This window comes from Rattus norvegicus, chromosome 13 (assembly GCF_021556685.1).
Source record: "Rattus norvegicus strain SHRSP/BbbUtx chromosome 13, alternate assembly SHRSP_T2T, whole genome shotgun sequence".
NCBI lineage: Eukaryota > Metazoa > Chordata > Mammalia > Rodentia > Muridae > Rattus > Rattus norvegicus.
In genome coordinates, this window is record NC_141546.1 from 26,378,385 (window position 1) to 26,387,302 (window position 8,918).

General features: G+C 40.8%; 1 pseudogene across 1 annotated transcript; it reads right to left on the bottom strand.

The window, feature by feature from the left end:
• Positions 1-5,199: 5,199 nt before the first annotated feature.
• Mat2al1 (methionine adenosyltransferase 2A like 1) lies at positions 5,200-7,664 on the bottom strand (annotated as a pseudogene). Its single transcript, XR_015635457.1, has one exon. The product of XR_015635457.1 is annotated as a methionine adenosyltransferase 2A like 1, transcript variant X2 (transcript).
• Between the last annotated feature and the right edge of the window lie 1,254 nt (positions 7,665-8,918).

An 8,918-nucleotide genomic window follows, 5' to 3' on the forward strand; every position in this document is an offset into this window, starting at 1 on the left:
TGAATATGAAGTGTCCTTCCTTATCTTTTTTGATGACTTTTAGTTGGAAATTGATTTTATTTGATATTAGAATGGCTACTCCAGCTTGCTTCTTCTGACCATTTGCTTGGAAAGTTGTTTTCCAGACTTTCACTCTGAGGTAGTGTCTGTCTTTGTCTCTGTGGTGTGTTTCCTGTAGGCAGCAGAATGCAGGGTCCTCGTTGCGTATCCAGTTTGTTAATCTATGTCTTTTTATTGGGGAGTTGAGGCCATTGATATTGAGAGATATTAAGGAATAGTGATTATTGCTTCCCGTTATATTCATATTTGGATGTGAGGTTATGTTTGTGTGCTTTCATTCTCTTTGTTTTGTTGCCAAGACGATTAGTTTCTTGCTTCTTCTAGGGTATAGCTTGCCTCCTTATGTTGGGCTTTACCATTTATTATCCTTTGTAGTGCTGGATTTGTAGAAAGATATTGTGTAAATTTGGTTTTGTCATGGAATATCTTGGTTTCTCCATCAATGTTAATTGAGAGTTTTGCTGGATACAGTAACCTGGGCTGGCATTTGTGTTCTCTTAGTGTCTGTATAACATCAGTCCAGGATCTTCTGGCCTTCATAGTTTCTGGCGAGAAGTCTGGTGTGATTCTGATAGGTCTCCCTTTATATGTTACTTGACCTTTTTCCCTTACTGCTTTTAATATTCTTTCTTTATTTTGTGTGTTTGGTGTTTTGACTATTATGTGGTGGGAGGAGTTTCTTTTCTGATCCAATCTATTTGGAGTTCTGTAGGCTTCTTGTATGCCTATGGGTATCTCTTTTTTTAGGTAAGGGAAGTTTTCTTCTATGATTTTGTTGAAGATATTTACTGGTCCTTTGAGCTGGGAGTCTTTACTCTCTTCTATACCTATTATCCTTAGGTTTGATCTTCTCATTGAGTCCTTGATTTCCTGTATGTTTTGGACCAGTAGCTTTTTCTGCTTTACATTATCTTTGACAGTTGAGTCAATGATTTCTATGGAATCTTCTGCTCCTGAGATTCTCTCTTCCATCTCTTGTATTCTGTTGGTGAAGCTTGTATCTACAGCTCATTGTCTCTTCTTTTGGTTTTCTATATCCAGGGTTGTTTCCATGTGTTCTTTCTTGATTGCTTCTATTTCCATTTTTAATTCCTTCAACTGTTTGATTGTGTTTTCCTGGAATTCTTTCAGGGATTTTTGCGATTCCTCTCTGTAGGCTTTACTTGTTTATTAATGTTTTCCTGTGCTTCCCTAAGTGTGTTCATGTCTTTCTTGAAGTCCTCCAGCATCATGATCAAATATGATTTTGAAACTAGATCTTGCTTTTCTGGTGTGTTTGGATATTCCATGTTTGTTTTGGTGGGAGAATTGGGCTCCGATGATGCCATGTAGTCTTGGTTTCTGTTGCTTGGGTTCCTGCGCTTGCCTCTTGCCATCAGATTATCTCTAGTGTTACTTTGTTCTGCTATTTCTGACTGTGGCTAGACTGTCCTATAAGCCTTTGTGTCAGGAGTGCTGTAGACCTGTTTTCTTCTCTTTCAGTCAGTTATGGGGACAGAGTGTTCTGCTTTCGGGCGTGTAGTTTTTCCTCTCTACAGGTCTTCAGCTGTTCCTGTGGGCCTGTGTCTTGAGTTCACAAGGCAGCTTTCTTGCAGCAGAAAATTTGGTCTTACCTGTGGTCCTGAGCCTCAGGTTTGCTCGTGGGGTGCTGCCCAGGGGCTCTCTGCAGCGGCAGCAACCAGGAAGACCTGTGCCGCCCCTTCCGGGAGCTTCAGTGCACCAGGGTTCCAGATGGCATTTGGTGTTTTCCTCTGGCGTCCGAGATGTGTGTGCAGGGAGCAGTCTCTTCTGGTTTCCCAGGCTTGTCTGCCTCTCTGAATGTTTAGCTCTCCCTCCCACGGGATTTGGGTGCAGAGAACTGTTTATCCAGTCTGTTTCCTTCAGGGTCCGGCGGTGTCTCTGTCAGGGGTCCTGCCGCTCCTTGGCCCTCCCCCATGGGAGCCCAGAGGCCTTATACAGTTTCCTCTTGCGCCAGAGATGTGGGCAGGGGTGAGCAGTGTTGGTGGTCTCTTCTGCTCTGCAGCCTCAGGAGTGCCCACCTGACCAGGCGGTTGGGTCTCTCTCTCACCGGGTCTGGGAGCAGAGAGCTGCTGCGGGCAGCCCTAAGCTTTCTTATGCTTTGACTTCTCTTTCTCTGACGCTTTCGTGTACTCCAGACTGTGAAACTGCCAATCAACAATGGCCAGATGCAAATGGGAAGCCAAAGAATCTAGTGGTTTCTCAGTCCCACGAGGCTAGGTTCCAACAGATATGCTGGCAGTAAATGCAAGCAGGCAAAGAACCACCCCTTGATTTTCAATAGAAAACTTCACTATGAATTATAAAACATGACAAGAACAAAGTAAATGGAGAAAATATAGAAGGAATTAATTTTAGTAATGGCTTTTCTGGCTCACAAGTACCAGAAAATGGAGATATGGATAACAAAATTCATAAAATCAAGGGTAACTAAAATCATTCACGAAACCAATAAGCTATCTGTTTATCTAAGAGGTAGGAAATTGGTGGGTGTTTCCAATAATTTCTGCTATCTTTAAGCCTTTCCAACAATAACCATCCCTCTCTATTATTAAGTTTATTTACATGTATAGAAAATATATTGCAAAGTAATTAAGTATGGAATAAGTTAAAGCATCCCAAAATCACAAAACTGAAATCTAAACATGCAGAACAGATTTTGATTTGTAGAGAATAGAAGTTGGTACTATCATTTTCTAGAGAGCAGTTACAACACAACATTCTAAATGCAGACAATATGTAAAAGAATTTAGAGAATGTAGTCACTCTATATCTCTGTGCATATAAAACCATAATGGATTCGAAAAAATGTACATGAATATTTCGCATATATATGTATATATGTATATTCACATAAACACAAATATACATATGTTTGTATGTATATGTATATATACAAACATATAAATGCATGGATACAAACATAAACCAAACATAGAATTTCACAGAGAAGTTTCCACTACTCAAAAAATATTATTTCAACTTTATGCTACACATATAGCTTCAATTTTATATACATGTGTATGTGTATATATATATACACACATACACATGTATATATATATTCTGATCTTACATATTTTAAGTTCTTATATAAATACTAAAATTTTGTGTACATATGTGCATAGGTGTTTGTGTGAATGTCAATGAGCATATCTTGTCATATCATTTCTTAGGATTTATTCAAGTTTATTAAAAAGAGATCACTGTGTTGCCATCTGTTGCAAGTAGATTATTTTATGAATGTTGAGAAATATATTAATCTATGGCTGTAATGGTAAATCCTTCAGTTTAATACTATAACCACTATGGCTTAAAACTTTTCTAATCTAGATTCTTGGGTCCCAAATATGAAGTATAAGTTCAATTTTGCAGCATGGGCTTCAAATTAAACAAGAACGTTGTTCATTGCTTTCATAATATTCTGTCTACTATTGCCCCAGTAGGCATATATTTCTAGGCCAATTATTATTACATCATTATAATTCCAAAGGTGAACAGCTCAATGAGATTGATGATTTCCTTTCTCCTCAAGTATTATACATATTATATTCTTTCACTATGACGGCAGGCTTATAAAGAGAAATCTTCTAGTTTAATATCAACTTAATTTCCATGTATTCTATGATTCAAATATTTGACATTTTCAGTAAGAGAGTTTTATCACATTCTAAAAGATAAACAGAGAACTGTTTGTGTGGAAGGGTTAGGAGTCTGTGAGTTATTTCTGACCAACACCTCTACATGAGGTAATCCCATGCTGGCACTGGGCTTCATATTCATTGCTTTGTATCTACTAGGAGCATTGTAACTTTGCTATAGAATAAGTCTATTCAGTCTTTTTACATGTGCATGTGCACATTCCTTTAGAAGACTCCACAGTATTAGGTTTCCATATGATTTTTAGAAAAGGTCTTCAGTTTTGGTTATCACCCCTTTTATAGCCTCTCCTACCATACTCTCCTATCCTTCATTGCTGGGGACTGCATACCATGACAGGGCCTGCCTACAGTAGGTCAGGATGAAGATATCTCAGTAGCCAGCAGCAGCTCTTTGTAAAAACAGTTGTTCCCATTTCTCCTAACCTTAGCCCTGGACAACGGACATACTGATTTCATTTGTGCAGGACTGCTTTTCATTTGGCCTTGGTGTGCATAATTATTCGATTATATCTGACTTTCTTATTTTTTTCTCCTTCTGCTTGGTGAATTCTGTGAAACTAGATGTTCTTTGATGTAAAGATTCTTAAACAATTGGAAATTGAGGCATAGGGCACAGCACAGCATAGTCCTAATGGCCCAAGTGCATGCTGTGTGTTCTCATCTTGGAAATACTGCAATAACTGCACAATGGTAGTTCCAGATTAATGCTTGACTTGCAAGGAAAATTTGAAGAAATTATTAGAAAATGAATTAGACCCAACATTGGGATCCCAAAATGAAAAAAAAAATATTGAAATTAGGAAATAAGTTTTGCACAAGATTTGAGAGTGGTTCCTGAGTAAGAAAGTACAGAATGCATAAAATTACATACTAGTAAAACTAAGTCAAAATACTGGGACTCTTAGGAGAGTGCAGAAACAGAAAGCTAGTGGAACTACTGAGTAAAGGGTTAACTTTATTCTTTCTGGCCACTGCCTGGCAGCTTTCCCCATGTTACTTATCATTAGAGCTTCACAGGACAATGCAAGTAGTAGCTGACCATGGAGATCTGAGTTTTGCAGTATAACAACTTAAAAGTTAATGTTAAATTATGATAATTTTGCAATTATTATTTTGGACACAGGACTGGGAATAGGGAAAGCTTAAAAGTTTGGTGAACAATTGTAATTCTTTTTTTTTTTTTTTTTTTGGGTAGAACCTAGCATTTTATTTAGATCTTCATTAAACTGTTGGAATTGAGAACCAGACATACGTAATAAACCTCCAAAAATAGATCCTGAAAGGCACTTTCTTGCTTAGGGCAAGCAGTCATGGAATAAGCATGTAAACAAGCTGGCTTCTCTGTACCACACCAGCCAAGTCAGCTTTCTCCATGGCCAGCTGCACCAGCTCTGCCCTCCCTTCTGTTAACACCAGCCAGACCCCCTGTAGGTCTAACCCAAGGTTTTTCTGTAGGACACCTTGGCCTACCTGGGAATGCTGGAAACATGTTAAAGGAATCATGGTGTCAAAGAAAAAAAAATCTTTTAAAAGCTGCCATCTGAGGTGATGGCTTCTCTGTACTTACGCCATACCCCAGAATACAATAAATAAGCAATTAGAAAATGTTCAAGTATGAAGGGATTTCCTCCTCCCCACCAAAAGCACTGCTCTCTGAAGGAAGCTGGTTTCTCTGTAGCTACACCAGCTGTTCAGAAAGCTCATTGGACCTGGTTTTGAAAATAAAACAAAGTTAAAAACCCTGGGAGGAGCTATTGTGCAGTGTGGAGTACTCTTTCTTATTAAGAAAAAAAAGTTACCTGGTACCAAAGTGTGCAACCTACAGACCCTCGGGTACTGCCCTGTGACTTCTCTGTATGACATCACAAGGGTGCCAAGTGCCTGTTTTCTAGACTAAAAGTTGGTGGGGTTTGGCTAGTGCTGAAACCATGCATAGGATTGGTTTACTAAATAAAACCTTATTATGTACGTCCTCCAAAGACAGCTGAAAAGTGGAGAGATTTTGATTTGGTGCTGTTTCAGGTGGCAATTTATAGCATAAGCACCAGGGAGATGGTTTAATTGTAACTGCCTTTTTCTTTAAGTCAGGCTAGAGCTCCAATTGAAACTTTTCGTTTCATGCAAGTTTGATTGGATAGGAACACTCCCTGACAAAGAACTACATAATTAGAAATGACTGAGTTACAGGGAGGATAAGGGAAAGGGGCTTCACATTCAATAAATAGAGCTCAAGACATTACAAATTCATGCTGACAGGGCTGTGAGTCAAACTACAAGTAGTTTACGTGCACATTACAAGGACATTTTCAGCATCTGGTGGGAAAGTAATTGCAATTAGGACTTTGGAGGATTAGGTGATAGGGCACAAAGGTTCGATTTCAAAGCATTATTCACTACAGTGTTTGTTTCTAGGCAGTTACATGGGTCACCTATGCTTACTATATCCATTATAATGGTGTACAAAACACCTAGGGACAGAATAGCAAGCCCAACTTACAGTCCCCAACAAAAGCTAAAATTCATGTCATTGATTAGAGTGACTGCAACTGATCAGAAGCTGAAAGAGGACAGAAAAATTTATGAAAAAGGCCCTTTCCCTCAGAGCTTGAAGGCTTCTCTGTAACCTAAGCCAACATGTCTGGGGAAAAAAGGCTAACACTTTCAATATTTAAGCTTTTTGGGCACTTCCCAGGGGAAGCTGTCCCTACCAAAGTGGCCATAGGCTGCAGTCCTCTGATAAATTGGCTTCTTCAAATCCAGATCCCTGACAATGACCCCAGGGCGAAGATCAAAATTATTCTTCCCAATTTCTAATAGCTCTCTCTCACTCTTCTGAGAAGTACCATAATGGAAAATGGAGATCGACAATGGATGAGAAACTCCAGTAGCATAAGAGATCTGAACAAGAACCCTCCTGCACAGACCTCCTTTAACAAGGGATTTTGCCACCCAAGGAGCAGCATAAGCAGCTGAACGGTCCACTTTGGTATAATCCTTTCCTGAAAAGGCCCCTCCTCCATGAGCTCCCCAACCGCCATAAGTATCCACAATCATTTTTCGGCCAGTCAAATCAGCATCACCCTGAGGCCCACCAATAACGAATCTGCCACTTGGCTGTAGGTGGTAAATTGTATCCTCATCAAGGTACTTTGCAGGTACAACAGCTTTGATCACTTTCTCCTTCAGAGCATCCCTCATCTCATCAAGACAAACTTCTTCATCATGCTGAACAGATATAACAATTGTGTGGACTCTGATGGGAATCACAGCACCTCGATCTTGCATATACTGCACAGTCACTTGAGTTTTAGAATCTGGGCGTAACCAAGGCAATGTGCCATTGCGGCGTAGCTCAGCCAGTTTAGCATTTAGCTTGTGTGCTAAGACAAAGTTAAAGGCATACACTCTTCAGTTTCATCAGTGGCATAACCAAACATCAAACCCTGATCTCCTGCACCATGGTCTTCCTCATTTCGGTCAAGATGAACACCTTGGGCGATATCTGGTGACTGTTGTTCCAAGGCAACCAACACATTACAAGTCTTGTAGTCAAACCCTTTGGAAGAATCATCATAGCTAATGTGCTTTATGGCTTCACGAACCACTTTCTCGTAATCAATGGCAGCTCTAGATGTAATTTCCCCAGCAAGAAGGATCATTCCAGTTTTAGCAACAGTTTCACAAGCCACTTTAGGATCAGGGTCCTGCTGAAGGTGTGCATCAAGGACAGCATCACTGATTTGGTCACAAATCTTATCTGGATGACCTTCCCCTTCAGACTCTGAAGTGAAAATGAATGTCCCCTCCTCGATGAACGCCTCATGGAAGCCGTTGAGCTGCCCGTTCATGACTGCAGCGATGAGAGAAAGCAACTCTGGGGAGACGGAGCGGCAACGAGGCAGAGGACTGCGGAGGGCGCAGATGTAGGAGGGTCGCTTCAACTCTCAGCGTGCTGGAGTCTCGGAGCGAATCAATTGTAATTCTTAATTCTTTGTAGGATATGGTTATTCTTTTGAATTATACTTGCCAACGATAATAGTGTCCTTTTTTTTCTACTTGCTTTTGTAGTATCGATCAACGACTGGGGCAAGAAAAAGGCTAGAGAGCATGAGAAGAGCAATAGAACAGTGAGTGAAGAAAGAATGTGAAGAGTGAGTGGAGAGAATGTGAGATGTGTGCAAGTGTGGTGTGTGTGAGGTGTGTGTGTGCAAAGTGTGTGCATAAGTGAAGGGAACACACAGAGGTGTGTAGGAGTGTGGGAGTTCCAGAAAAGAAAATTGCATATAAGAGAAGCAGAGTGCGAAGGAGAGTGCAGAGTGTGTGCAGCCTCAAGCTGCGAGCAATGCAGCCAGAGAAAGGTAGGAAAGTGATGGAGAGAGAGAGAGAGAGAGAGAGAGAGAGAGAGAGAGAGAGAGAGAGAGAGAGAGACAGGCAGACAGAGACAGACAGAGACTTTAAACCTTGAAAACTTGCCTGTCAGTTTGTACCCTAAAAGTAGTCCGTGTTTCTTTTTTTTCTTTTTTATCTTTATTAACTTGAGTATTTCTTATTTACATTTCGATTGTTAATTCCCTTCCCCATTTCCAGGCCAACATCTCCTAACCCCACCCTCTCCCCTTCTGTATGGGCTTCCCCTCCCCATCCTCCCCCCATTACCACCCTCCCCCCAACAATCACATTCACTGGGGGTTCTGTCTTGGCAGGACCAAGGGCTTCCCCTTCCACTGGTGCTCTTACTAGGCTCTTCATTGCTACCTATGAGGTTGGAGCCCAGGGTCAGTCCATGTATAGTCTTTGGGTGGTGGCTTATTCCCTGGAAGCTCAGGTTGGTTGTCATTGTTGTTCATATGGTGTGTCGAGCCCTTTCAAGCTCTTCCAGTCCTTTCTCTTATTCCTTCAACGGGGGTCTCATTCTCAGTTCAGTGGTTTGCTGCTGGCATTCACCTATGTATTTGCTGTATTCTGGGTGTGTCTCTCAGGAGAGATCAACATCCGGTTCCTGTCGGCCTGCACTTATGCACCTTCCAAATATTCCTGCTTCCAGTTGAGAACTCCCATCCTGTGTCAACGATAGACCCAGACACTTCATGTCTTGAAATCTTTACTATCCAATTATGCTGAGTTAACCCACTGAATATCTTCTTCCTTTCGAAGCTCCTCACCTCTATAACTCCTTAC